This window comes from Petromyzon marinus, chromosome 15 (genome assembly GCF_048934315.1).
Source record: "Petromyzon marinus isolate PM22_M1 ecotype Great Lakes invasive population chromosome 15, UKy_Petmar_22M1.pri1.0, whole genome shotgun sequence".
Classification (NCBI taxonomy): domain Eukaryota; kingdom Metazoa; phylum Chordata; class Hyperoartia; order Petromyzontiformes; family Petromyzontidae; genus Petromyzon; species Petromyzon marinus.
Genome location: NC_133681.1, coordinates 15522763 through 15547481, shown reverse-complemented (window position 1 = coordinate 15547481; position 24719 = coordinate 15522763). Strand labels below are relative to the sequence as shown.

At 44.8% G+C, this 24719-nt stretch overlaps 15 non-coding genes across 15 annotated transcripts; all 15 read left to right on the top strand.

The window, feature by feature from the left end:
• Positions 1 to 4101: 4101 nt before the first annotated feature.
• On the top strand, positions 4102 to 4173 carry TRNAE-CUC (transfer RNA glutamic acid (anticodon CUC)). The gene has a single exon. It is a non-coding gene; the product is annotated as a tRNA-Glu (tRNA).
• Positions 4174 to 5559: 1386 nt separating this feature from the next.
• On the top strand, positions 5560 to 5631 carry TRNAE-UUC (transfer RNA glutamic acid (anticodon UUC)). The gene has a single exon. It is a non-coding gene; the product is annotated as a tRNA-Glu (tRNA).
• A 1417-nt stretch (positions 5632 to 7048) lies between these two features.
• TRNAE-CUC (transfer RNA glutamic acid (anticodon CUC)) lies at positions 7049 to 7120 on the top strand. The gene has a single exon. It is a non-coding gene; the product is annotated as a tRNA-Glu (tRNA).
• A 1387-nt stretch (positions 7121 to 8507) lies between these two features.
• TRNAE-CUC (transfer RNA glutamic acid (anticodon CUC)) lies at positions 8508 to 8579 on the top strand. The gene has a single exon. It is a non-coding gene; the product is annotated as a tRNA-Glu (tRNA).
• A 1272-nt stretch (positions 8580 to 9851) lies between these two features.
• On the top strand, positions 9852 to 9923 carry TRNAE-CUC (transfer RNA glutamic acid (anticodon CUC)). The gene has a single exon. It is a non-coding gene; the product is annotated as a tRNA-Glu (tRNA).
• A 1387-nt stretch (positions 9924 to 11310) lies between these two features.
• TRNAE-CUC (transfer RNA glutamic acid (anticodon CUC)) lies at positions 11311 to 11382 on the top strand. Its single transcript has one exon. It is a non-coding gene; the product is annotated as a tRNA-Glu (tRNA).
• Positions 11383 to 12658: 1276 nt separating this feature from the next.
• On the top strand, positions 12659 to 12730 carry TRNAE-CUC (transfer RNA glutamic acid (anticodon CUC)). The gene has a single exon. It is a non-coding gene; the product is annotated as a tRNA-Glu (tRNA).
• A 1386-nt stretch (positions 12731 to 14116) lies between these two features.
• Positions 14117 to 14188, top strand: TRNAE-CUC (transfer RNA glutamic acid (anticodon CUC)). The gene has a single exon. It is a non-coding gene; the product is annotated as a tRNA-Glu (tRNA).
• A 1277-nt stretch (positions 14189 to 15465) lies between these two features.
• On the top strand, positions 15466 to 15537 carry TRNAE-CUC (transfer RNA glutamic acid (anticodon CUC)). Its single transcript has one exon. It is a non-coding gene; the product is annotated as a tRNA-Glu (tRNA).
• Positions 15538 to 16914: 1377 nt separating this feature from the next.
• On the top strand, positions 16915 to 16986 carry TRNAE-UUC (transfer RNA glutamic acid (anticodon UUC)). The gene has a single exon. It is a non-coding gene; the product is annotated as a tRNA-Glu (tRNA).
• Positions 16987 to 18373: 1387 nt separating this feature from the next.
• TRNAE-UUC (transfer RNA glutamic acid (anticodon UUC)) lies at positions 18374 to 18445 on the top strand. The gene has a single exon. It is a non-coding gene; the product is annotated as a tRNA-Glu (tRNA).
• A 1417-nt stretch (positions 18446 to 19862) lies between these two features.
• Positions 19863 to 19934, top strand: TRNAE-CUC (transfer RNA glutamic acid (anticodon CUC)). Its single transcript has one exon. It is a non-coding gene; the product is annotated as a tRNA-Glu (tRNA).
• Positions 19935 to 21320: 1386 nt separating this feature from the next.
• Positions 21321 to 21392, top strand: TRNAE-CUC (transfer RNA glutamic acid (anticodon CUC)). Its single transcript has one exon. It is a non-coding gene; the product is annotated as a tRNA-Glu (tRNA).
• Positions 21393 to 22778: 1386 nt separating this feature from the next.
• TRNAE-UUC (transfer RNA glutamic acid (anticodon UUC)) lies at positions 22779 to 22850 on the top strand. Its single transcript has one exon. It is a non-coding gene; the product is annotated as a tRNA-Glu (tRNA).
• Positions 22851 to 24268: 1418 nt separating this feature from the next.
• Positions 24269 to 24340, top strand: TRNAE-CUC (transfer RNA glutamic acid (anticodon CUC)). Its single transcript has one exon. It is a non-coding gene; the product is annotated as a tRNA-Glu (tRNA).
• The last annotated feature ends 379 nt before the right edge of the window (positions 24341 to 24719 follow it).

Sequence of the window (24719 nt, the reverse complement as noted above, 5' to 3'; positions counted from 1 at the left end):
CATGAACGAATCTCTCATGGAAGCCAGATGGCTTACAAAGAACCTCCGTCTTGGAAAAGTCAATGGCATGTGAGCCTACTGAATTACAACAATGATCTGCTACGGCCGAGGTGTTGGTCCTACCGTGTTTAAGGTCTGCGTTATGTTCACGAATGCGGTCCGAGATATGGCGTTTGGTTTCTCCAATGCAACTACTACCACAGAGGCAACTTAGTTTGTAGACACCAGGGTATTGTATGTCCGGAATCACATCTTTTACAGACGGAACCAGATCACGGATTTTATGTAATGTGTTGAAACGGACCTGGATCTTGTGTTTATTCAAGATTTTGGAGATCTTTTTTGTGATCCCAGCAATGTAGGGTAAAGTGATGGTTTTGAAAGGCTCCTCAAGAGGGTTCTTCTTCATGGTTTGAGTGATAGCTTTGCGGATTGTATAGTCGGGGTAACCATTGGCCCTAAGAGCTTGGTGTACGTGCTTGAGTTCACTGCTTATGTGTTCCTGGTCGGATATGCATTGGGCTCTATGATACAGAGTCTTGATGAGAGAATTCTTCTTTGATGGATGGTGGTGGGAATCCGGTTTCAGATAAGCATCCGTATGGGTAGCTTTCCTGTAGACAGAGTGGCTCATTGAACCATCAGGTCTCTTTTTAATTAGGACATCCAAAAAAGGTATCTTGCCATCTATTTCGACTTCCATGGTAAATCTGATGGCTGGGTGTATGGAATTGATGTGGTCGAAGAATTGGTCTAGAGCAGGCCGGCCATGTGGCCAGATGACAAAAGTGTCATCCACGTACCTCTTCCATAAGGTTGGGCGCAGAGTGGCAGTCTGGATGGCGTCAGTCTCAAATTTATCCATGAAAATGTTAGCTATAACTGGAGAAAGGGGGGAGCCCATTGGGGTGCCCTCAGTTTGTTTGTAGAAAGTTCCATTCCAAGTGAAGTATGTATTGGTTAAACAGTGTCTCACCAGGGGGGGTACCTCAGTGTTTAGTCCTTGATGAACCAAGTCTTCAATGATTGCAATGGTGTCAGGTACAGGAACCTTGGTGAATAAGGAAACTACATCAAAACTGACAAGCAGGTCGTCTGGGGACAGGGAAATACCCTTGATTGTTGATACCAGGTGAGTAGAATTTTGTACCGCAGAGGTGGTCTTTCCAGTGAAAGGACGCAGGATTTCAGACAAAAAACGAGCTAGTTTGTAGGTGGGGGAGCTGATAGTAGAGACTATGGGACGAAGAGGTGTATCAACTTTATGTATTTTTGGTAAGCCGTATAATCTTGGTGGCCTGGCAGCAGAAGGTTTCAACGAAAACTGTTTAGATTGATCAATTAATGCGGTTGAATCAGAAATTATTTTGTTGGTTTGTGTGACGAGGCTGTTGGTGGGATCTCTTTTTATTTTTGTATAACTACCATCGTCGAGTAATTCTTTAATTTTGTTGTTGTATTATATTTTATCCATGATGACAGTAGCATTGCCTTTGTCAGCTGAGAGAACTACAATATCATTCCTCTTTTTTAATTTATATAATTCAAAACGCTCATCTTTGCTGAGGTTGCTAGCTGGCATCTTAGCGTTTTTGAGGGTTGCAGCGATTTCAGATCTTGCTACGTCTGCAGCAATGTGACCCAGGCCCCTGAGAGCAACGTCTACTTGGGCAATTATATCATTACCTGGTATGTGTTTAGGTGTGACTGCAAAGTTTAGACCTTTAGCTAAAACGGATTTCAGACCATCGGAAATAGAACTGTTACTGTGATTAATTACGACTTTATTAACGTCTAACTTTTTGGTGTGTGGGTCCGGTCTTTTGTTGAAGAGGAGGTTAAATTTGGAAATCAGGTTTTCCTTACATTTGGTCGACATAGTAGCAGCTGAAGAGGCAGTCATATTGTCTACATGTTCCCAATCCGATGTGGACATTATTGCCGTCAATGATAAGTGTGATTTGTAGAGTGTCTTGTCTAACTGATCTAGTTGTGTGCGTATAAGTCTGATTTTTTCTGAGATAAGAGCTAAGCTAGTTTTGAAAAGAATTCGTTTCGCATTAGAAGAAGTTACAGCAGCAGAGGTCAGTGTAAATGCGATTGGTATTACCCCAGAGTCACGGCATCTCTTCAGGAAGGTGAGAGACTCGATCAGCTGAGCTTTCTTATCCCGGAGTTTGTTGAAGGATCTTAAAGTTATGTGAAAACCCTCCCCGTAGAGGCGATTAAATTTTGATTTAAAGCTTTTGTGACTGCAGTAATTCATATTCTTAGTTTTTTCGGTAAAGTCACGTTGAAGAGAAACAACAGAATAACAAAATATATATAAAACAATAAAAAAATAAAAAATTCTCACGACGTTTCGACCATAACTCAAACGGTCATCATCAGGTGTGTCGGTTTGCATAAATGTATTTTTAAAACGGCATATTTATTTATTTATAAAAAAACGTTTGCGTCACGCGCAGCGATTGGCAGTTTGCCCAGGACTAGTCCATCTATTTTTTGAAAAGAGGAGGGGGGAGACGACATTTTTTTTATGTATGCTGTCTGAAAGCCACTGTAAGCGTGAACAATCAATCAAGAACTGAAATGATTTATCAAATCTTTCCAATGATTGCTAAGATAGAATCCATCTTCTCGGTTGAAATTGTCTCTGTGCTTGTATATGTGGATAGCCTCATGAACGAATCTCTCATGGAAGCTAGATGGCTTACAAAGAACCTCCGTCTTGGAAAAGTCAATGGCATGTGAGCCTACTGAATTAGAACAATGATCTGCTACGGCCGAGGTGTTGGTCCTACCGTGTTTAAGGTCTGCTTTATGTTCACGAATGCGGTCCGAGATATGGCGTTTGGTTTCTCCAATGTAACTACTACCACAGAGGCAACTTAGTTTGTAGACACCAGGGTATTGTATGTCCGGAATCACATCTTTTACAGACGGAACCAGATCACGGATTTTATGTAATGTGTTGAAACGGACCTGGATCTTGTGTTTATTCAAGATTTTGGAGATCTTTTTATTTTGTTATTCTGTTGTTTCTCTTCAACGTGACTTTACCGAAAAAACTAAGAATATGAATTACTGCAGTCACGAAAGCTTTAAATCAAGGCATCGTGCTTGCAATAACCACAACACAAGCAGTCAAAATGCAAAGAAAAGAGACAACTCTGATAATAATATGTATTGTCCTTGAATTTGATTGGTCCAAACCGGAGACGGCTTTTCTTAGAGCCTAGTCTCCACTGGTGTTGGACCAGAAGACGCCAAAAGGTCCAACACCAGTGGAGACTAGGCTCTAAGAAAAGCCGTCTCAGGTGTGGATCAATCAAATTCATGGACAGTGCATATTAATATCAGAGTTGTCTCTTTTGTTTGCATTTTGACTGCTTGTGTTGTGGTTATTGCAAACATGATGCCTTGAATAAAGGTGTCAGTTTTTGTGCCAGTTTTAAGGGTAAAACCTATTACTACAAGTCAAACAATTCTAGATTTGAAGCTTTCGTTACTGCAAGGATTCGTACTCTTTGTTTTTTTCGGTAAAGTCACGTAGGTAAAATAAAATGTTTTTTTCATTTATTTTATTATTTTATTTTACCTACGTGACTTTACCGAAAAAACCAAAGAGTTCAGGTCAACCAGCTTCCCTGGTGGTCTCGTGGTTGGGATTCGGTGCTCTCACCACCGCTGCCCGGGGTCGATTTGATTCCCGTTCAGGGAACACTTTTTTAAAATAATTAAAAAAAGTTACATTTTTATTGACGCAAAGTTGTAACTGCTTTAAAAAAGACTCCAAGATCTTCATTCCCTGACCAAAAACCGAACCCGTGCCACGGCGCTGAAAGCGTCGATTTTCACCACAAGACTACCAGGGAAATTGACGTAAATACCTCGACGTGTCCTGCTGTTCCACATCATCAAAAGGCTTTATCCTTTACTGCTGAACGAAGGCTTCCCCAGGCAGTCGCCATCTCTTACGGTCTCACGATTCCACAGTCAATCCCGTGAACAGATTCCAAAGCACCATCAACTCTCGAGCGAGCTCCCGGTGTTGGAGGTGGCAGGACATCAGGCCACGTGGAGACACGTCAACCAGCTTCCCTGGTGGTCTAGTGGTTAGGATTCGGCGCTCTCACCGCCGCGGCCCGGGTTCGATTCCCGGTCAGGGAACACTCGTTTTTATAATTATGGAAGTTTTTTTTGCAAAAAAGTTTAACTGCTTTGAAAAAAACACCAAGAGCCTCGTTCCCTGACCTGGAATCGCATCCGTGTTGCAGCACTGAGAGCGTCGAATTTTAACCTTCAGATCACCAAGACAGTTGGAAAAAGTACTTCCACGTGTCCTGCTGTCCCGCATCTTCACTAGCCTTGAGCTTCTACTGCTGAACGAAGGCTTCCCCAGGCCGTCGCCATCTCTTACGGTCTCACGAATCCACAGTCAATCCCGTGAACAGATTCAATTCACCATCAACTCTAGAGCGAGCTCCCGGTGTTGGAGGTGCCAGGACAGCAGGACACGTGGAGACACGCCAACCATTATGAGACCTCCTTTGCCAGTAACAAGATATAGTAATAGGTTTCACCCTTTTAACTGGCACAAAACTGACACCTTTATTCAAGGCATAATGTTTGCAATAACCACAACACAAGCAGTCAAAATGCAAACAAAAGAGACAACTCTGATAATAATATGCACTGTCTCCACTTGTGTTGGACCAGAAGACGCCAAAAGGTCCAACACCAGTGGAGACTAGGCTCTAAGAAAAGCCGTCTCGGGTGTGGACCAATGAAATTCAAGGACAGTGCATATTATTATTAGAGTTGTCTCTTTTGTTTGCATTTTGACTGCTTGTGTTGTGGTTATTGCAAACATGATGCCTTGAATAAAGGTGTCAGTTTTTGGCCAGTTAAAAGGATAAAACCTATTACTACACGTCAACCAATTCTAGATTTGAAGCTTTCGTTACTGCAAGGATTCATACTCTTTCGTTTTTTCGGTAAAGTCACGTAGGTAAAATAAAATAGTTGTTTTCAATTATTTTAATTATTTTATTTTACCTACGTCACTTTACCGAAAAAACCAAGAGTTCAGGTCAACCAGCTTCCCTGGTGGTCTCGTGGTTGGGAATCGGTGCTCTCACCGCCGCTGCCCGGGGTCGATTCGAGTCCCGTTCAGGGAACACTTTTTTGAAATAATAAAAAAGTTACATTTTCATTGATGCAAAGGTGTAACTACTGTAAAAAAGACACCAAGAGCCTCATTCCCTGACCAAAAACCGAACCCGTCCCACGGCGCTGAAAGCGTCGATTTTTCACCACGAGACCACCAGGGAAATTGAAGGATATGCCTCCACGTGTCCTGCTGTTCCACATCATCACCAGGCTTGATCCTTTACTGCTGAACGAAGGCTTCCCCAGGCAGTCGCCATCTCTTACGGTCTCACGATTCCACAGTCAATCCCGTGAACAGATTCCAAAGCACCATCAACTCTCAAGCGAGCTCCCGGTGTTGGAGGTGCCAGGACATCAGGACACGTGGAGACACGTCAACCAGCTTCCCTGGAGGTCTAGTGGTTAGGATTCGGCGCTTTCACCGCCGCGGCCCGGGTTCGATTCCCGATCAGGGAACCCTCGTTTTTATAATAATGAAAGGTTTTTTTACGCAAAAGTTTAACTGCTTTGAAAAAAACACCAAGAGCCTCGTTCCCTGACCTGGAATCGCACCCGTGTTGCAGCACTGAGAGCGTCGAATTTTAACCATCAGACCACCAAGGAAGTTGGAAAAAGTACTTCTACGTGTCCTGCTGTTCCGCATCATCACCAGCCTTGAGCTTCTACTGCGAAGGCTTCTCTTACGGTCTCACGAATCCACAGTCAATCCCGTGAACAGATTCAATTCACCATCAACTCTAGAGCGAGCTCTCGGTGTTGGAGGTGCCAGGACAGCAGGACACGTGGAGACACGCCTACCATTATGAGACCTCCTTTGCCAGTAACAAGATATAGTAATAGGTTTCACCCTTTTAACTGGCACAAAAACTGACACCTTTATTCAAGGCATCATGTTTGCAATAACCACAATACAAGCAGTCAAAATGCAAACAAAAGAGACAACTCTGATAATAATATGCATTGTCCTTGAATTTGATTGGTCCACACCAGTGACGGCTTTTCTTAGAGCCTAGTCTCCACTGGTGTTGGACCAGTAGACGCCAAAAGGTCCAACACCAGTGGAGACTAGGCTCTAAGAAAAGCCGTCTCAGGTGTGGACCAATCAAATTCATGGACAGTGCATATTAATATCAGAGTTGTATCTTTTGTTTGCATTTTGACTGCTTGTGTTGTGGTTATTGCAAACATGATGCCTTGAATAAAGGTGTCAGTTTTTGTGCCAGTTTTAAGGGTAAAACCTATTACTACAAGTCAAACAATTCTAGATTTGAAGCTTTCGTTACTGCAAGGATTCATACTCTTTGTTTTTTTCGGTAAAGTCACGTAGGTAAAATAAAATGTTTTTTCATTTATTTTATTATTTTATTTTACCTACGTGACTTTACCGAAAAAACCAAAGAGTTCAGGTCAACCAGCTTCCCTGGTGGTCTCGTGGTTGGGATTCGGTGCTCTCACCACCGCTGCCCGGGGTCGATTTGATTCCCGTTCAGGGAACACTTTTTTAAAATAATTTTAAAAAGTTACATTTTTATTGACGCAAAGTTGTAACTGCTTTAAAAAAAGACTCCAAGATCCTCATTCCCTGACCAAAAACCGAACCCGTGCCACGGCGCTGAAAGCGTCGATTCTTCACCACGAGACTACCAGGGAAATTGACGTAAATACCTCGACGTGTCCTGCTGTTCCACATCATCAAAAGGCTTTATCCTTTACTGCTGAACGAAGGCTTCCCCAGGCAGTCGCCATCTCTTACGGTCTCACGATTCCACAGTCAATCCCGTGAACAGATTCCAAAGCACCATCAACTCTCGAGCGAGCTCCCGGTGTTGGAGGTGGCAGGACATCAGGACACGTGGAGACACGTCAACCAGCTTCCCTGGTGGTCTAGTGGTTAGGATTCGGCGCTCTCACCGCCGCGGCCCGGGTTCGATTCCCGGTCAGGGAACACTCGTTTTTATAATTATGGAAGTTTTTTTTGCAAAAAAGTTTAACTGCTTTGAAAAAAACACCAAGAGCCTCGTTCCCTGACCTGGAATCGCATCCGTGTTGCAGCACTGAGAGCATCGAATTTTCACCTTCAGACCACCAAGACAGTTGGAAAAAGTACTTCCACGTGTCCTGCTGTCCCGCATCTTCACTAGCCTTGAGCTTCTACTGCTGAACGAAGGCTTCCCCAGGCCGTCGCCATCTCTTACGGTCTCACGAATCCACAGTCAATCCCGTGAACAGATTCAATTCACCATCAACTCTAGAGCGAGCTCCCGGTGTTGGAGGTGCCAGGACAGCAGGACACGTGGAGACACGCCAACCATTATGAGACCTCCTTTGCCAGTAACAAGATATAGTAATAGGTTTCACCCTTTTAACTGGCACAAAACTGACACCTTTATTCAAGGCATAATGTTTGCAATAACCACAACACAAGCAGTCAAAATGCAAACAAAAGAGACAACTCTGATAATAATATGCACTGTCTCCACTTGTGTTGGACCAGAAGACGCCAAAAGGTCCAACACCAGTGGAGACTAGGCTCTAAGAAAAGCCGTCTCGGGTGTGGACCAATGAAATTCAAGGACAGTCCATATTATTATTAGAGTTGTCTCTTTTGTTTGCATTTTGACTGCTTGTGTTGTGGTTATTGCAAACATGATGCCTTGAATAAAGGTGTAAGTTTTTGTGCCAGTTAAAAGGGTAAAACCTATTACTACACGTCAACCAATTCTAGATTTGAAGCTTTCGTTACTGCAAGGATTCATACTCTTTCGTTTTTTCGGTAAAGTCACGTAGGTAAAATAAAATAGTTGTTTTCAATTATTTTAATTATTTCATTTTACCTACGTCACTTTACCGAAAAAACCAAGAGTTCAGGTCAACCAGCTTCCCTGGTGGGCTCGTGGTTGGGAATCGGTGCTCTCACCGCCGCTGCCCGGGGTCGATTCGAGTCCCGTTCAGGGAACGCTTTTTTGAAATAATAAAAAAGTTAAATTTTCATTGACGCAAAGGTGTAACGCCTGTAAAAAAGACACCAAGAGCCTCATTCCCTGACCAAAAACCGAACCCGTCCCACGGCGCTGAAAGCGTCGATTTTTCACCACGAGACCACCAGGGAAATTGAAGGATATGCCTCCACGTGTCCTGCTGTTCCACATCATCACCAGGCTTGATCCTTTACTGCTGAACGAAGGCTTCCCCAGGCAGTCGCCATCTCTTACGGTCTCACGATTTCACAGTCAATCCCGTGAACAGATTCCAAAGCACCATCAACTCTCAAGCGAGCTCCCGGTGTTGGAGGTACCAGGACATCAGGACACGTGGAGACACGTCAACCAGCTTCCCTGGTGGTCTAGTGGTTAGGATTCGGCGCTCTCACCGCCGCGGCCCGGGTTCGATTCCCGGTCAGGGAACACTCGTTTTTATAATAATGAAAGGTTTTTTTACGCAAAAGTTTAACTGCTTTGAAAAAAACACCAAGAGCCTCGTTCCCTGACCTGGAATCGCACCCGTGTTGCAGCACTGAGAGCGTCAGATTCAATTCACCATCAACTCTAGAGCGAGCTCCCGGTGTTGGAGGTGCCAGGACAGCAGGACACGTGGAGACACGCCAACCATTATGAAACCTCGTTTGCCAGTAATAAGGTATAGTAATAGGTTTTACCCTTTTAACTGGCACAAAACTGACACCTTTATTCAAGGCATCATGTTTGCAATAACCACAATACAAGCAGTCAAAATGCAAACAAAAGAGAGAACTCTGATAATAATATGCATTGTCCTTGAATTTGATTGGTCCACACCGGAGACGGCTTTTCTTCAGCCTAGTCTCCACTGGTGTTGGACCAGAAGACGCCAAAAGGTCCAACACCAGTGGAGACTAGGCTCTAAGAAAAGCCGTCTCAGGTGAGGACCAATCAAATTCAAGGACAGTGCATATTAATGTGAGAGTTGTCTCTTTTGTTTGCATTTTGACTGCTTGTGTTGTGGTTATTGCAAACATGATGCCTTGAATAAAGGTGTCAGTTTTTGTGCCAGTTAAAAGGGTAAAACCTATTACTACAAGTCAAACAATTCTAGATTTTAAGCTTTCGTTACTGCAAGGATTCATACTCTTTGTTTTTTTCGGTAAAGTCACGTAGGTAAAATATTTTTTTTCATTTATTTTATTATTTTATTTTACCTACGTGACTTTACCGAAAAAACCAAAGAGTTCAGGTAAACCAGCTTCCCTGGTGGTCTCGTGGTTGGGATTCGGTGCTCTCACCGCTGCTGCCCGGGGTCGATTTGATTCCCGTTCAGGGAACACTTTTTTAAAATAATTTAAAAAAGTTACATTTTTATTGACGCAAAGTTGTAACTGCTTTAAAAAAAGACACCAAGATCCTCATTCCCTGACCAAAAACCGAACCCGTGCCACGGCGCTGAAAGCGTCGATTTTTCACCACGAGACTACCAGGGAAATTGACGTAAATACCTCGACGTGTCCTGCTGTTCCACATCATCAAAAGGCTTTATCCTTTACTGCTGAACGAAGGCTTCCCCAGGCAGTCGCCATCTCTTACGGTCTCACGATTCCACAGTCAATCCCGTGAACAGATTCCAAAGCACCATCAACTCTCGAGCGAGCTCCCGGTGTTGGAGGTGGCAGGACATCAGGACACGTGGAGACACGTCAACCAGCTTCCCTGGTGGTCTAGTGGTTAGGATTCGGCGCTCTCACCGCCGCGGCCCGGGTTCGATTCCCGGTCAGGGAACACTCGTTTTTATAATTATGGAAGTTTTTTTTGCAAAAAAGTTTAACTGCTTTGAAAAAAACACCAAGAGCCTCGTTCCCTGACCTGGAATCGCACCCGTGTTGCAGCACTGAGAGCGTCGAATTTTCACCTTCAGACCACCAAGACAGTTGGAAAAAGTACTTCCACGTGTCCTACTGTCCCGCATCTTCACTAGCCTTGAGCTTCTACTGCTGAACGAAGGCTTCCCCAGGCCGTCGCCATCTCTTACGGTCTCACGAATCCACAGTCAATCCCGTGAACAGATTCAATTCACCATCAACTCTAGAGCGAGCTCCCGGTGTTGGAGGTGCCAGGACAGCAGGACACGTGGAGACACGCCAACCATTATGAGACCTCCTTTGCCAGTAACAAGATATAGTAATAGGTTTCACCCTTTTAACTGGCACAAAACTGACACCTTTATTCAAGGCATAATGTTTGCAATAACCACAACACAAGCAGTCAAAATGCAAACAAAAGAGACAACTCTGATAATAATATGCACTGTCTCCACTTGTGTTGGACCAGAAGACGCCAAAAGGTCCAACACCAGTGGAGACTAGGCTCTAAGAAAAGCCGTCTCGGGTGTGGACCAATGAAATTCAAGGACAGTGCATATTATTATTAGAGTTGTCTCTTTTGTTTGCATTTTGACTGCTTGTGTTGTGGTTATTGCAAACATGATGCCTTGAATAAAGGTGTAAGTTTTTGTGCCAGTTAAAAGGGTAAAACCTATTACTACACGTCAACCAATTCTAGATTTGAAGCTTTCGTTACTGCAAGGATTCATACTCTTTCGTTTTTTCGGTAAAGTCACGTAGGTAAAATAAAATAGTTGTTTTCAATTATTTTAATTATTTCATTTTACCTACGTCACTTTACCGAAAAAACCAAGAGTTCAGGTCAGCCAGCTTCCCTGGTGGGCTCGTGGTTGGGAATCGGTGCTCTCACCGCCGCTGCCCGGGGTCGATTCGAGTCCCGTTCAGGGAACGCTTTTTTGAAATAATAAAAAAGTTAAATTTTCATTGACGCAAAGGTGTAACGCCTGTAAAAAAGACACCAAGAGCCTCATTCCCTGACCAAAAACCGAACCCGTCCCACGGCGCTGAAAGCGTCGATTTTTCACCACGAGACCACCAGGGAAATTGAAGGATATGCCTCCACGTGTCCTGCTGTTCCACATCATCACCAGGCTTGATCCTTTACTGCTGAACGAAGGCTTCCCCAGGCAGTCGCCATCTCTTACGGTCTCACGATTTCACAGTCAATCCCGTGAACAGATTCCAAAGCACCATCAACTCTCAAGCGAGCTCCCGGTGTTGGAGGTACCAGGACATCAGGACACGTGGAGACACGTCAACCAGCTTCCCTGGTGGTCTAGTGGTTAGGATTCGGCGCTCTCACCGCCGCGGCCCGGGTTCGATTCCCGGTCAGGGAACACTCGTTTTTATAATAATGAAAGGTTTTTTTACGCAAAAGTTTAACTGCTTTGAAAAAAACACCAAGAGCCTCGTTCCCTGACCTGGAATCGCACCCGTGTTGCAGCACTGAGAGCGTCAGATTCAATTCACCATCAACTCTAGAGCGAGCTCCCGGTGTTGGAGGTGCCAGGACAGCAGGACACGTGGAGACACGCCAACCATTATGAAACCTCGTTTGCCAGTAATAAGGTATAGTAATAGGTTTTACCCTTTTAACTGGCACAAAACTGACACCTTTATTCAAGGCATCATGTTTGCAATAACCACAATACAAGCAGTCAAAATGCAAACAAAAGAGAGAACTCTGATAATAATATGCATTGTCCTTGAATTTGATTGGTCCACACCGGAGACGGCTTTTTTTCAGCCTAGTCTCCACTGGTGTTGGACCAGAAGACGCCAAAAGGTCCAACACCAGTGGAGACTAGGCTCTAAGAAAAGCCGTCTCAGGTGTGGACCAATCAAATTCAAGGACAGTGCATATTAATGTGAGAGTTGTCTCTTTTGTTTGCATTTTGACTGCTTGTGTTGTGGTTATTGCAAACATGATGCCTTGAATAAAGGTGTCAGTTTTTGTGCCAGTTAAAAGGGTAAAACCTATTACTACAAGTCAAACAATTCTAGATTTTAAGCTTTCGTTACTGCAAGGATTCATACTCTTTGTTTTTTTCGGTAAAGTCACGTAGGTAAAATAAAATGTTTTTTTCATTTATTTTATTATTTTATTTTACCTACGTGACTTTACCGAAAAAACCAAAGAGTTCAGGTAAACCAGCTTCCCTGGTGGTCTCGTGGTTGGGATTCGGTGCTCTCACCGCCGCTGCCCGGGGTCGATTTGATTCCCGTTCAGGGAACACTTTTTTAAAATAATTTAAAAAAGTTACATTTTTATTGACGCAAAGTTGTAACTGCTTTAAAAAAAGACACCAAGATCCTCATTCCCTGACCAAAAACCGAACCCGTGCCACGGCGCTGAAAGCGTCGATTTTTCACCACGAGACTACCAGGGAAATTGACGTAAATACCTCGACGTGTCCTGCTGTTCCACATCATCAAAAGGCTTTATCCTTTACTGCTGAACGAAGGCTTCCCCAGGCAGTCGCCATCTCTTACGGTCTCACGATTCCACAGTCAATCCCGTGAACAGATTCCAAAGCACCATCAACTCTCGAGCGAGCTCCCGGTGTTGGAGGTGGCAGGACATCAGGACACGTGGAGACACGTCAACCAGCTTCCCTGGTGGTCTAGTGGTTAGGATTCGGCGCTCTCACCGCCGCGGCCCGGGTTCGATTCCCGGTCAGGGAACACTCGTTTTTATAATTATGGAAGTTTTTTTTGCAAAAAAGTTTAACTGCTTTGAAAAAAACACCAAGAGCCTCGTTCCCTGACCTGGAATCGCACCCGTGTTGCAGCACTGAGAGCGTCGAATTTTCACCTTCAGACCACCAAGACAGTTGGAAAAAGTACTTCCACGTGTCCTGCTGTCCCGCATCTTCACTAGCCTTGAGCTTCTACTGCTGAACGAAGGCTTCCCCAGGCCGTCGCCATCTCTTACGGTCTCACGAATACACAGTCAATCCCGTGAACAGATTCAATTCACCATCAACTCTAGAGCGAGCTCCCGGTGTTGGAGGTGCCAGGACAGCAGGACACGTGGAGACACGCCAACCATTATGAGACCTCCTTTGCCAGTAACAAGATATAGTAATAGGTTTCACCCTTTTAACTGGCACAAAACTGACACCTTTATTCAAGGCATAATGTTTGCAATAACCACAACACAAGCAGTCAAAATGCAAACAAAAGAGACAACTCTGATAATAATATGCACTGTCTCCACTTGTGTTGGACCAGAAGACGCCAAAAGGTCCAACACCAGTGGAGACTAGGCTCTAAGAAAAGCCGTCTCGGGTGTGGACCAATGAAATTCAAGGACAGTGCATATTATTATTAGAGTTGTCTCTTTTGTTTGCATTTTGACTGCTTGTGTTGTGGTTATTGCAAACATGATGCCTTGAATAAAGGTGTAAGTTTTTGTGCCAGTTAAAAGGGTAAAACCTATTACTACACGTCAACCAATTCTAGATTTGAAGCTTTCGTTACTGCAAGGATTCATACTCTTTCGTTTTTTCGGTAAAGTCACGTAGGTAAAATAAAATAGTTGTTTTCAATTATTTTAATTATTTCATTTTACCTACGTCACTTTACCGAAAAAACCAAGAGTTCAGGTCAACCAGCTTCCCTGGTGGGCTCGTGGTTGGGAATCGGTGCTCTCACCGCCGCTGCCCGGGGTCGATTCGAGTCCCGTTCAGGGAACGCTTTTTTGAAATAATAAAAAGTTAAATTTTCATTGACGCAAAGGTGTAACGCCTGTAAAAAAGACACCAAGAGCCTCATTCCCTGACCAAAAACCGAACCCGTCCCACGGCGCTGAAAGCGTCGATTTTTCACCACGAGACCACCAGGGAAATTGAAGGATATGCATCCACGTGTCCTGCTGTTCCACATCATCACCAGGCTTGATCCTTTACTGCTGAACGAAGGCTTCCCCAGGCAGTCGCCATCTCTTACGGTCTCACGATTTCACAGTCAATCCCGTGAACAGATTCCAAAGCACCATCAACTCTCAAGCGAGCTCCCGGTGTTGGAGGTACCAGGACATCAGGACACGTGGAGACACGTCAACCAGCTTCCCTGGTGGTCTAGTGGTTAGGATTCGGCGCTCTCACCGCCGCGGCCCGGGTTCGATTCCCGGTCAGGGAACACTCGTTTTTATAATAATGAAAGGTTTTTTTACGCAAAAGTTTAACTGCTTTGAAAAAAACACCAAGAGCCTCGTTCCCTGACCTGGAATCGCACCCGTGTTGCAGCACTGAGAGCGTCAGATTCAATTCACCATCAACTCTAGAGCGAGCTCCCGGTGTTGGAGGTGCCAGGACAGCAGGACACGTGGAGACACGCCAACCATTATGAAACCTCGTTTGCCAGTAATAAGGTATAGTAATAGGTTTTACCCTTTTAACTGGCACAAAACTGACACCTTTATTCAAGGCATCATGTTTGCAATAACCACAATACAAGCAGTCAAAATGCAAACAAAAGAGAGAACTCTGATAATAATATGCATTGTCCTTGAATTTGATTGGTCCACACCGGAGACGGCTTTTCTTCAGCCTAGTCTCCACTGGTGTTGGACCAGAAGACGCCAAAAGGTCCAACACCAGTGGAGACTAGGCTCTAAGAAAAGCCGTCTCAGGTGTGGACCAATCAAATTCAAGGACAGTGCATATTAATGTGAGAGTTGTCTCTTTTGTTTGCATTTTGACTGCTTGTGTTGTGGTTATTGCAAACATGATGCCTTGAATAAAGGTGTCAGTTTTTGTGCCAGTTAAAAGGGTAAAACCTATTACTACAAGTCAAACAATTCTAGATTTTAAGCTTTCGTTACTGCAAGGATTCATACTCTTTGTTTTTTTCGGTAAAGTCACGTAGGTAAAATAAAATGTTTTTTTCATTTATTTTATTATTTTATTTTACCTACGTGACTTTACCGAAAAAACCAAAGAGTTCAGGTAAACCAGCTTCCCTGGTGGTCTCGTGGTTGGGATTCGGTGCTCTCACCGCCGCTGCCCGGGGTCGATTTGATTCCCGTTCAGGGAACACTTTTTTTAAAATAATTTTAAAAAGTTACATTTTTATTGACGCAAAGTTGTAACTGCTTTAAAAAAAGACACCAAGATCCTCATTCCCTGACCAAAAACCGAACCCGTGCCACGGCGCTGAAAGCGTCGATTTTTCACCACGAGACTACCAGGGAAATTGACGTAAATACCTCGACGTGTCCTGCTGTTCCACATCATCAAAAGGCTTTATCCTTTACTGCTGAACGAAGGCTTCCCCAGGCAGTCGCCATCTCTTACGGTCTCACGATTCCACAGTCAATCCCGTGAACAGATTCCAAAGCACCATCAACTCTCGAGCGAGCTCCCGGTGTTGGAGGTGGCAGGACATCAGGACACGTGGAGACACGTCAACCAGCTTCCCTGGTGGTCTAGTGGTTAGGATTCGGCGCTCTCACCGCCGCGGCCCCGGTTCGATTCCCGGTCAGGGAACACTCGTTTTTATAATTATGGAAGTTTTTTTTGCAAAAAAGTTTACCTGCTTTGAAAAAAACACCAAGAGCCTCGTTCCCTGACCTGGAATCGCACCCGTGTTGCAGCACTGAGAGCGTCGAATTTTCACCTTCAGACCACCAAGACAGTTGGAAAAAGTACTTCCACGTGTCCTGCTGTCCCGCATCTTCACTAGCCTTGAGCTTCTACTGCTGAACGAAGGCTTCCCCAGGCCGTCGCCATCTCTTACGGTCTCACGAATCCACAGTCAATCCCGTGAACAGATTCAATTCACCATCAACTCTAGAGCGAGCTCCCGGTGTTGGAGGTGCCAGGACAGCAGGACACGTGGAGACACGCCAACCATTATGAGACCTCCTTTGCCAGTAACAAGATATAGTAATAGGTTTCACCCTTTTAACTGGCACAAAACTGACACCTTTATTCAAGGCATAATGTTTGCAATAACCACAACACAAGCAGTCAAAATGCAAACAAAAGAGACAACTCTGATAATAATATGCACTGTCTCCACTTGTGTTGGACCAGAAGACGCCAAAAGGTCCAACACCAGTGGAGACTAGGCTCTAAGAAAAGCCGTCTCGGGTGTGGACCAATGAAATTCAAGGACAGTGCATATTATTATTAGAGTTGTCTCTTTTGTTTGCATTTTGACTGCTTGTGTTGTGGTTATTGCAAACATGATGCCTTGAATAAAGGTGTCAGTTTTTGGCCAGTTAAAAGGATCAAACCTATTACTACACGTCAACCAATTCTAGATTTGAAGCTTTCGTTACTGCAAGGATTCATACTCTTTCGTTTTTTCGGTAAAGTCACGTAGGTAAAATAAAATAGTTGTTTTCAATTATTTTATTTTACCTACGTCACTTTACCGAAAAAACCAAGAGTTCAGGTCAACCAGCTTCCCTGGTGGTCTCGTGGTTGGGAATCGGTGCTCTCACCGCCGCTGCCCGGGGTCGATTCGAGTCCCGTTCAGGGAACACTTTTTTGAAATAATAAAAAAGTTACATTTTCATTGATGCAAAGGTGTAACTACTGTAAAAAAGACACCAAGAGCCTCATTCCCTGACCAAAAACAGAACCCGTCCCACGGCGCTGAAAGCGTAGATTTTTCACCACGAGACCACCAGGGAAATTGAAGGATATGCCTCCACGTGTCCTGCTGTTCCACATCATCACCAGGCTTGATCCTTTACTGCTGAACGAAGGCTTCCCCAGGCAGTCGCCATCTCTTACGGTCTCACGATTCCACAGTCAATCCCGTGAACAGATTCCAAAGCACCATCAACTCTCAAGCGAGCTCCCGGTGTTGGAGGTGCCAGGACATCAGGACACGTGGAGACACGTCAACCAGCTTCCCTGGTGGTCTAGTGGTTAGGATTCGGCGCTTTCACCGCCGCGGCCCGGGTTCGATTCCCGATCAGGGAACCCTCGTTTTTATAATAATGAAAGGTTTTTTTACGCAAAAGTTTAACTGCTTTGAAAAAAAACACCAAGAGCCTCGTTCCCTGACCTGGAATCGCACCCGTGTTGCAGCACTGAGAGCGTCGAATTTTAACCATCAGACCACCAAGGAAGTTGGAAAAAGTACTTCCACGTGTCCTGCTGTCCCGCATCTTCACTAGCCTTGAGCTTCTACTGCTGAACGAAGGCTTCCCCAGGCCGTCGCCATCTCTTACGGTCTCACGAATCCACAGTCAATCCCGTGAACAGATTCAATTCACCATCAACTCTAGAGCGAGCTCCCGGTGTTGGAGGTGCCAGGACAGCAGGACACGTGGAGACACGCCAACCATTATGAGACCTCCTTTGCCAGTAACAAGATATAGTAATAGGTTTCACCCTTTTAACTGGCACAAAACTGACACCTTTATTCAAGGCATAATGTTTGCAATAACCACAACACAAGCAGTCAAAATGCAAACAAAAGAGACAACTCTGATAATAATATGCACTGTCTCCACTTGTGTTGGACCAGAAGACGCCAAAAGGTCCAACACCAGTGGAGACTAGGCTCTAAGAAAAGCCGTCTCGGGTGTGGACCAATGAAATTCAAGGACAGTGCATATTATTATTAGAGTTGTCTCTTTTGTTTGCATTTTGACTGCTTGTGTTGTGGTTATTGCAAACATGATGCCTTGAATAAAGGTGTCAGTTTTTGGCCAGTTAAAAGGATAAAACCTATTACTACACGTCAACCAATTCTAGATTTGAAGCTTTCGTTACTGCAAGGATTCATACTCTTTCGTATTTTCGGTAAAGTCACGTAGGTAAAATAAAATAGTTGTTTTCAATTATTTTAATTATTTTATTTTACCTACGTCACTTTACCGAAAAAACCAAGAGTTCAGGTCAACCAGCTTCCCTGGTGGTCTCGTGGTTGGGAATCGGTGCTCTCACCGCCGCTGCCCGGGGTCGATTCGAGTCCCGTTCAGGGAACACTTTTTTGAAATAATAAAAAAGTTACATTTTCATTGATGCAAAGGTGTAACTACTGTAAAAAAGACACCAAGAGCCTCATTCCCTGACCAAAAACCGAACCCGTCCCACGGCGCTGAAAGCGTCGATTTTTCACCACGAGACCACCAGGGAAATTGAAGGATATGCCTCCACGTGTCCTGCTGTTCCACATCATCACCAGGCTTGATCCTTTACTGCTGAACGAAGGCTTCCCCAGGCAGTCGCCATCTCTTACGGTCTCACGATTCCACAGTCAATCCCGTGAACAGATTCCAAAGCACCATCAACTCTCAAGCGAGCTCCCGGTGTTGGAGGTGCCAGGACATCAGGACACGTGGAGACACGTCAACCAGCTTCCCTGGTGGTCTAGTGGTTAGGATTCGGCGCTTTCACCGCCGCGGCCCGGGTTCGATTCCCGATCAGGGAACCCTCATTTTTATAATAATGAAAGGTTTTTTTACGCAAAAGTTTAACTGCTTTGAAAAAAACACCAAGAGCCTCGTTCCCTGACCTGGAATCGCACCCGTGTTGCAGCACTGAGAGCGTCGAATTTTAACCATCAGACCACCAAGGAAGTTGGAAAAAGTACTTCTACGTGTCCTGCTGTTCCGCATCATCACCAGCCTTGAGCTTCTACTGCGAAGGCTTCTCTTACGGTCTCACGAATCCACAGTCAATCCCGTGAACAGATTCAATTCACCATCAACTCTAGAGCGAGCTCTCGGTGTTGGAGGTGCCAGGACAGCAGGACACGTGGAGACACGCCTACCATTATGAGACCTCCTTTGCCAGTAACAAGATATAGTAATAGGTTTCACCCTTTTAACTGGCACAAAAACTGACACCTTTATTCAAGGCATCATGTTTGCAATAACCACAATACAAGCAGTCAAAATGCAAACAAAAGAGACAACTCTGATAATAATATGCATTGTCCTTGAATTTGATTGGTCCACACCGGTGACGGCTTTTCTTAGAGCCTAGTCTCCACTGGTGTTGGACCAGTAGACGCCAAAAGGTCCAACACCAGTGGAGACTAGGCTCTAAGAAAAGCCGTCTCAGGTGTGGACCAATCAAATTCATGGACAGTGCATATTAATATCAGAGTTGTATCTTTTGTTTGCATTTTGACTGCTTGTGTTGTGGTTATTGCAAACATGATGCCTTGAATAAAGGTGTCAGTTTTTGTGCCAGTTTTAAGGGTAAAACCTATTACTACAAGTCAAACAATTCTAGATTTGAAGCTTTCGTTACTGCAAGGATTCATACTCTTTGTTTTTTTCGGTAAAGTCACGTAGGTAAAATAAAATGTTTTTTCATTTATTTTATTATTTTATTTTACCTACGTGACTTTACCGAAAAAACCAAAGAGTTCAGGTCAACCAGCTTCCCTGGTGGTCTCGTGGTTGGGATTCGGTGCTCTCACCACCGCTGCCCGGGGTCGATTTGATTCCCGTTCAGGGAACACTTTTTTAAAATAATTTTAAAAAGTTAAATTTTTATTGACGCAAAGTTGTAACTGCTTTAAAAAAAGACTCCAAGATCCTCATTCCCTGACCAAAAACCGAACCCGTGCCACGGCGCTGAAAGCGTCGATTCTTCACCACGAGACTACCAGGGAAATTGACGTAAATACCTCGACGTGTCCTGCTGTTCCACATCATCAAAAGGCTTTATCCTTTACTGCTGAACGAAGGCTTCCCCAGGCAGTCGCCATCTCTTACGGTCTCACGATTCCACAGTCAATCCCGTGAACAGATTCCAAAGCACCATCAACTCTCGAGCGAGCTCCCGGTGTTGGAGGTGGCAGGACATCAGGACACGTGGAGACACGTCAACCAGCTTCCCTGGTGGTCTAGTGGTTAGGATTCGGCGCTCTCACCGCCGCGGCCCGGGTTCGATTCCCGGTCAGGGAACACTCGTTTTTATAATTATGGAAGTTTTTTTTGCAAAAAAGTTTAACTGCTTTAAAAAAAACACCAAGAGCCTCGTTCCCTGACCTGGAATCGCATCCGTGTTGCAGCACTGAGAGCGTCGAATTTTCACCTTCAGACCACCAAGACAGTTGGAAAAAGTACTTCCACGTGTCCTGCTGTCCCGCATCTTCACTAGCCTTGAGCTTCTACTGCTGAACGAAGGCTTCCCCAGGCCGTCGCCATCTCTTACGGTCTCACGAATCCACAGTCAATCCCGTGAACAGATTCAATTCACCATCAACTCTAGAGCGAGCTCCCGGTGTTGGAGGTGCCAGGACAGCAGGACACGTGGAGACACGCCAACCATTATGAGACCTCCTTTGCCAGTAACAAGATATAGTAATAGGTTTCACCCTTTTAACTGGCACAAAACTGACACCTTTATTCAAGGCATAATGTTTGCAATAACCACAACACAAGCAGTCAAAATGCAAACAAAAGAGACAACTCTGATAATAATATGCACTGTCTCCACTTGTGTTGGACCAGAAGACGCCAAAAGGTCCAACACCAGTGGAGACTAGGCTCTAAGAAAAGCCGTCTCGGGTGTGGACCAATGAAATTCAAGGACAGTGCATATTATTATTAGAGTTGTCTCTTTTGTTTGCATTTTGACTGCTTGTGTTGTGGTTATTGCAAACATGATGCCTTGAATAAAGGTGTCAGTTTTTGGCCAGTTAAAAGGATAAAACCTATTACTACACGTCAACCAATTCTAGATTTGAAGCTTTCGTTACTGCAAGGATTCATACTCTTTCGTATTTTCGGTAAAGTCACGTAGGTAAAATAAAATAGTTGTTTTCAATTATTTTAATTATTTTATTTTACCTACGTCACTTTACCGAAAAAACCAAGAGTTCAGGTCAACCAGCTTCCCTGGTGGTCTCGTGGTTGGGAATCGGTGCTCTCACCGCCGCTGCCCGGGGTCGATTCGAGTCCCGTTCAGGGAACACTTTTTTGAAATAATAAAAAAGTTACATTTTCATTGATGCAAAGGTGTAACTACTGTAAAAAAGACACCAAGAGCCTCATTCCCTGACCAAAAACCGAACCCGTCCCACGGCGCTGAAAGCGTCGATTTTTCACCACGAGACCACCAGGGAAATTGAAGGATATGCCTCCACGTGTCCTGCTGTTCCACATCATCACCAGGCTTGATCCTTTACTGCTGAACGAAGGCTTCCCCAGGCAGTCGCCATCTCTTACGGTCTCACGATTCCACAGTCAATCCCGTGAACAGATTCCAAAGCACCATCAACTCTCAAGCGAGCTCCCGGTGTTGGAGGTGCCAGGACATCAGGACACGTGGAGACACGTCAACCAGCTTCCCTGGTGGTCTAGTGGTTAGGATTCGGCGCTCTCACCGCCGCGGCCCGGGTTCGATTCCCGGTCAGGGAACACTCGTTTTTATAATTATGGAAGTTTTTTTTGCAAAAAAGTTTAACTGCTTTGAAAAAAACACCAAGAGCCTCGTTCCCTGACCTGGAATCGCATCCGTGTTGCAGCACTGAGAGCGTCGAATTTTCACCTTCAGACCACCAAGACAGTTGGAAAAAGTACTTCCACGTGTCCTGCTGTCCCGCATCTTCACTAGCCTTGAGCTTCTACTGCTGAACGAAGGCTTCCCCAGGCCGTCGCCATCTCTTACGGTCTCACGAATCCACAGTCAATCCCGTGAACAGATTCAATTCACCATCAACTCTAGAGCGAGCTCCCGGTGTTGGAGGTGCCAGGACAGCAGGACACGTGGAGACACGCCAACCATTATGAGACCTCCTTTGCCAGTAACAAGATATAGTAATAGGTTTCACCCTTTTAACTGGCACAAAACTGACACCTTTATTCAAGGCATAATGTTTGCAATAACCACAACACAAGCAGTCAAAATGCAAACAAAAGAGACAACTCTGATAATAATATGCACTGTCTCCACTTGTGTTGGACCAGAAGACGCCAAAAGGTCCAACACCAGTGGAGACTAGGCTCTAAGAAAAGCCGTCTCGGGTGTGGACCAATGAAATTCAAGGACAGTGCATATTATTATTAGAGTTGTCTCTTTTGTTTGCATTTTGACTGCTTGTGTTGTGGTTATTGCAAACATGATGCCTTGAATAAAGGTGTCAGTTTTTGGCCAGTTAAAAGGATAAAACCTATTACTACACGTCAACCAATTCTAGATTTGAAGCTTTCGTTACTGCAAGGATTCATACTCTTTCGTATTTTCGGTAAAGTCACGTAGGTAAAATAAAATAGTTGTTTTCAATTATTTTAATTATTTTATTTTACCTACGTCACTTTACCGAAAAAACCAAGAGTTCAGGTCAACCAGCTTCCCTGGTGGTCTCGTGGTTGGGAATCGGTGCTCTCACCGCCGCTGCCCGGGGTCGATTCGAGTCCCGTTCAGGGAACACTTTTTTGAAATAATAAAAAAGTTACATTTTCATTGATGCAAAGGTGTAACTACTGTAAAAAAGACACCAAGAGCCTCATTCCCTGACCAAAAACCGAACCCGTCCCACGGCGCTGAAAGCGTCGATTTTTCACCACGAGACCACCAGGGAAATTGAAGGATATGCCTCCACGTGTCCTGCTGTTCCACATCATCACCAGGCTTGATCCTTTACTGCTGAACGAAGGCTTCCCCAGGCAGTCGCCATCTCTTACGGTCTCACGATTCCACAGTCAATCCCGTGAACAGATTCCAAAGCACCATCAACTCTCAAGCGAGCTCCCGGTGTTGGAGGTGCCAGGACATCAGGACACGTGGAGACACGTCAACCAGCTTCCCTGGTGGTCTAGTGGTTAGGATTCGGCGCTTTCACCGCTGCGGCCCGGGTTCGATTCCCGATCAGGGAACCCTCGTTTTTATAATAATGAAAGGTTTTTTTACGCAAAAGTTTAACTGCTTTGAAAAAAACACCAAGAGCCTCGTTCCCTGACCTGGAATCGCACCCGTGTTGCAGCACTGAGAGCGTCGAATTTTAACCATCAGACCACCAAGGAAGTTGGAAAAAGTACTTCTACGTGTCCTGCTGTTCCGCATCATCACCAGCCTTGAGCTTCTACTGCGAAGGCTTCTCTTACGGTCTCACGAATCCACAGTCAATCCCGTGAACAGATTCAATTCACCATCAACTCTAGAGCGAGCTCTCGGTGTTGGAGGTGCCAGGACAGCAGGACACGTGGAGACACGCCTACCATTATGAGACCTCCTTTGCCAGTAACAAGATATAGTAATAGGTTTCACCCTTTTAACTGGCACAAAAACTGACACCTTTATTCAAGGCATCATGTTTGCAATAACCACAATACAAGCAGTCAAAATGCAAACAAAAGAGACAACTCTGATAATAATATGCATTGTCCTTGAATTTGATTGGTCCACACCGGTGACGGCTTTTCTTAGAGCCTAGTCTCCACTGGTGTTGGACCAGTAGACGCCAAAAGGTCCAACACCAGTGGAGACTAGGCTCTAAGAAAAGCCGTCTCAGGTGTGGACCAATCAAATTCATGGACAGTGCATATTAATATCAGAGTTGTATCTTTTGTTTGCATTTTGACTGCTTGTGTTGTGGTTATTGCAAACATGATGCCTTGAATAAAGGTGTCAGTTTTTGTGCCAGTTTTAAGGGTAAAACCTATTACTACAAGTCAAACAATTCTAGATTTGAAGCTTTCGTTACTGCAAGGATTCATACTCTTTGTTTTTTTCGGTAAAGTCACGTAGGTAAAATAAAATGTTTTTTTCATTTATTTTATTATTTTATTTTACCTACGTGACTTTACCGAAAAAACCAAAGAGTTCAGGTCAACCAGCTTCCCTGGTGGTCTCGTGGTTGGGATTCGGTGCTCTCACCACCGCTGCCCGGGGTCGATTTGATTCCCGTTCAGGGAACACTTTTTTAAAATAATTTTAAAAAGTTACATTTTTATTGACGCAAAGTTGTAACTGCTTTAAAAAAAGACTCCAAGATCCTCATTCCCTGACCAAAAACCGAACCCGTGCCACGGCGCTGAAAGCGTCGATTCTTCACCACGAGACTACCAGGGAAATTGACGTAAATACCTCGACGTGTCCTGCTGTTCCACATCATCAAAAGGCTTTATCCTTTACTGCTGAACGAAGGCTTCCCCAGGCAGTCGCCATCTCTTACGGTCTCACGATTCCACAGTCAATCCCGTGAACAGATTCCAAAGCACCATCAACTCTCGAGCGAGCTCCCGGTGTTGGAGGTGGCAGGACATCAGGACACGTGGAGACACGTCAACCAGCTTCCCTGGTGGTCTAGTGGTTAGGATTCGGCGCTCTCACCGCCGCGGCCCGGGTTCGATTCCCGGTCAGGGAACACTCGTTTTTATAATTATGGACGTTTTTTTGCAAAAAAGTTTAACTGCTTTGAAAAAAACACCAAGAGCCTCGTTCCCTGACCTGGAATCGCATCCGTGTTGCAGCACTGAGAGCGTCGAATTTTCACCTTCAGACCACCAAGACAGTTGGAAAAAGTACTTCCACGTGTCCTGCTGTCCCGCATCTTCACTAGCCTTGAGCTTCTACTGCTGAACGAAGGCTTCCCCAGGCCGTCGCCATCTCTTACGGTCTCACGAATCCACAGTCAATCCCGTGAACAGATTCAATTCACCATCAACTCTAGAGCGAGCTCCCGGTGTTGGAGGTGCCAGGACAGCAGGACACGTGGAGACACGCCAACCATTATGAGACCTCCT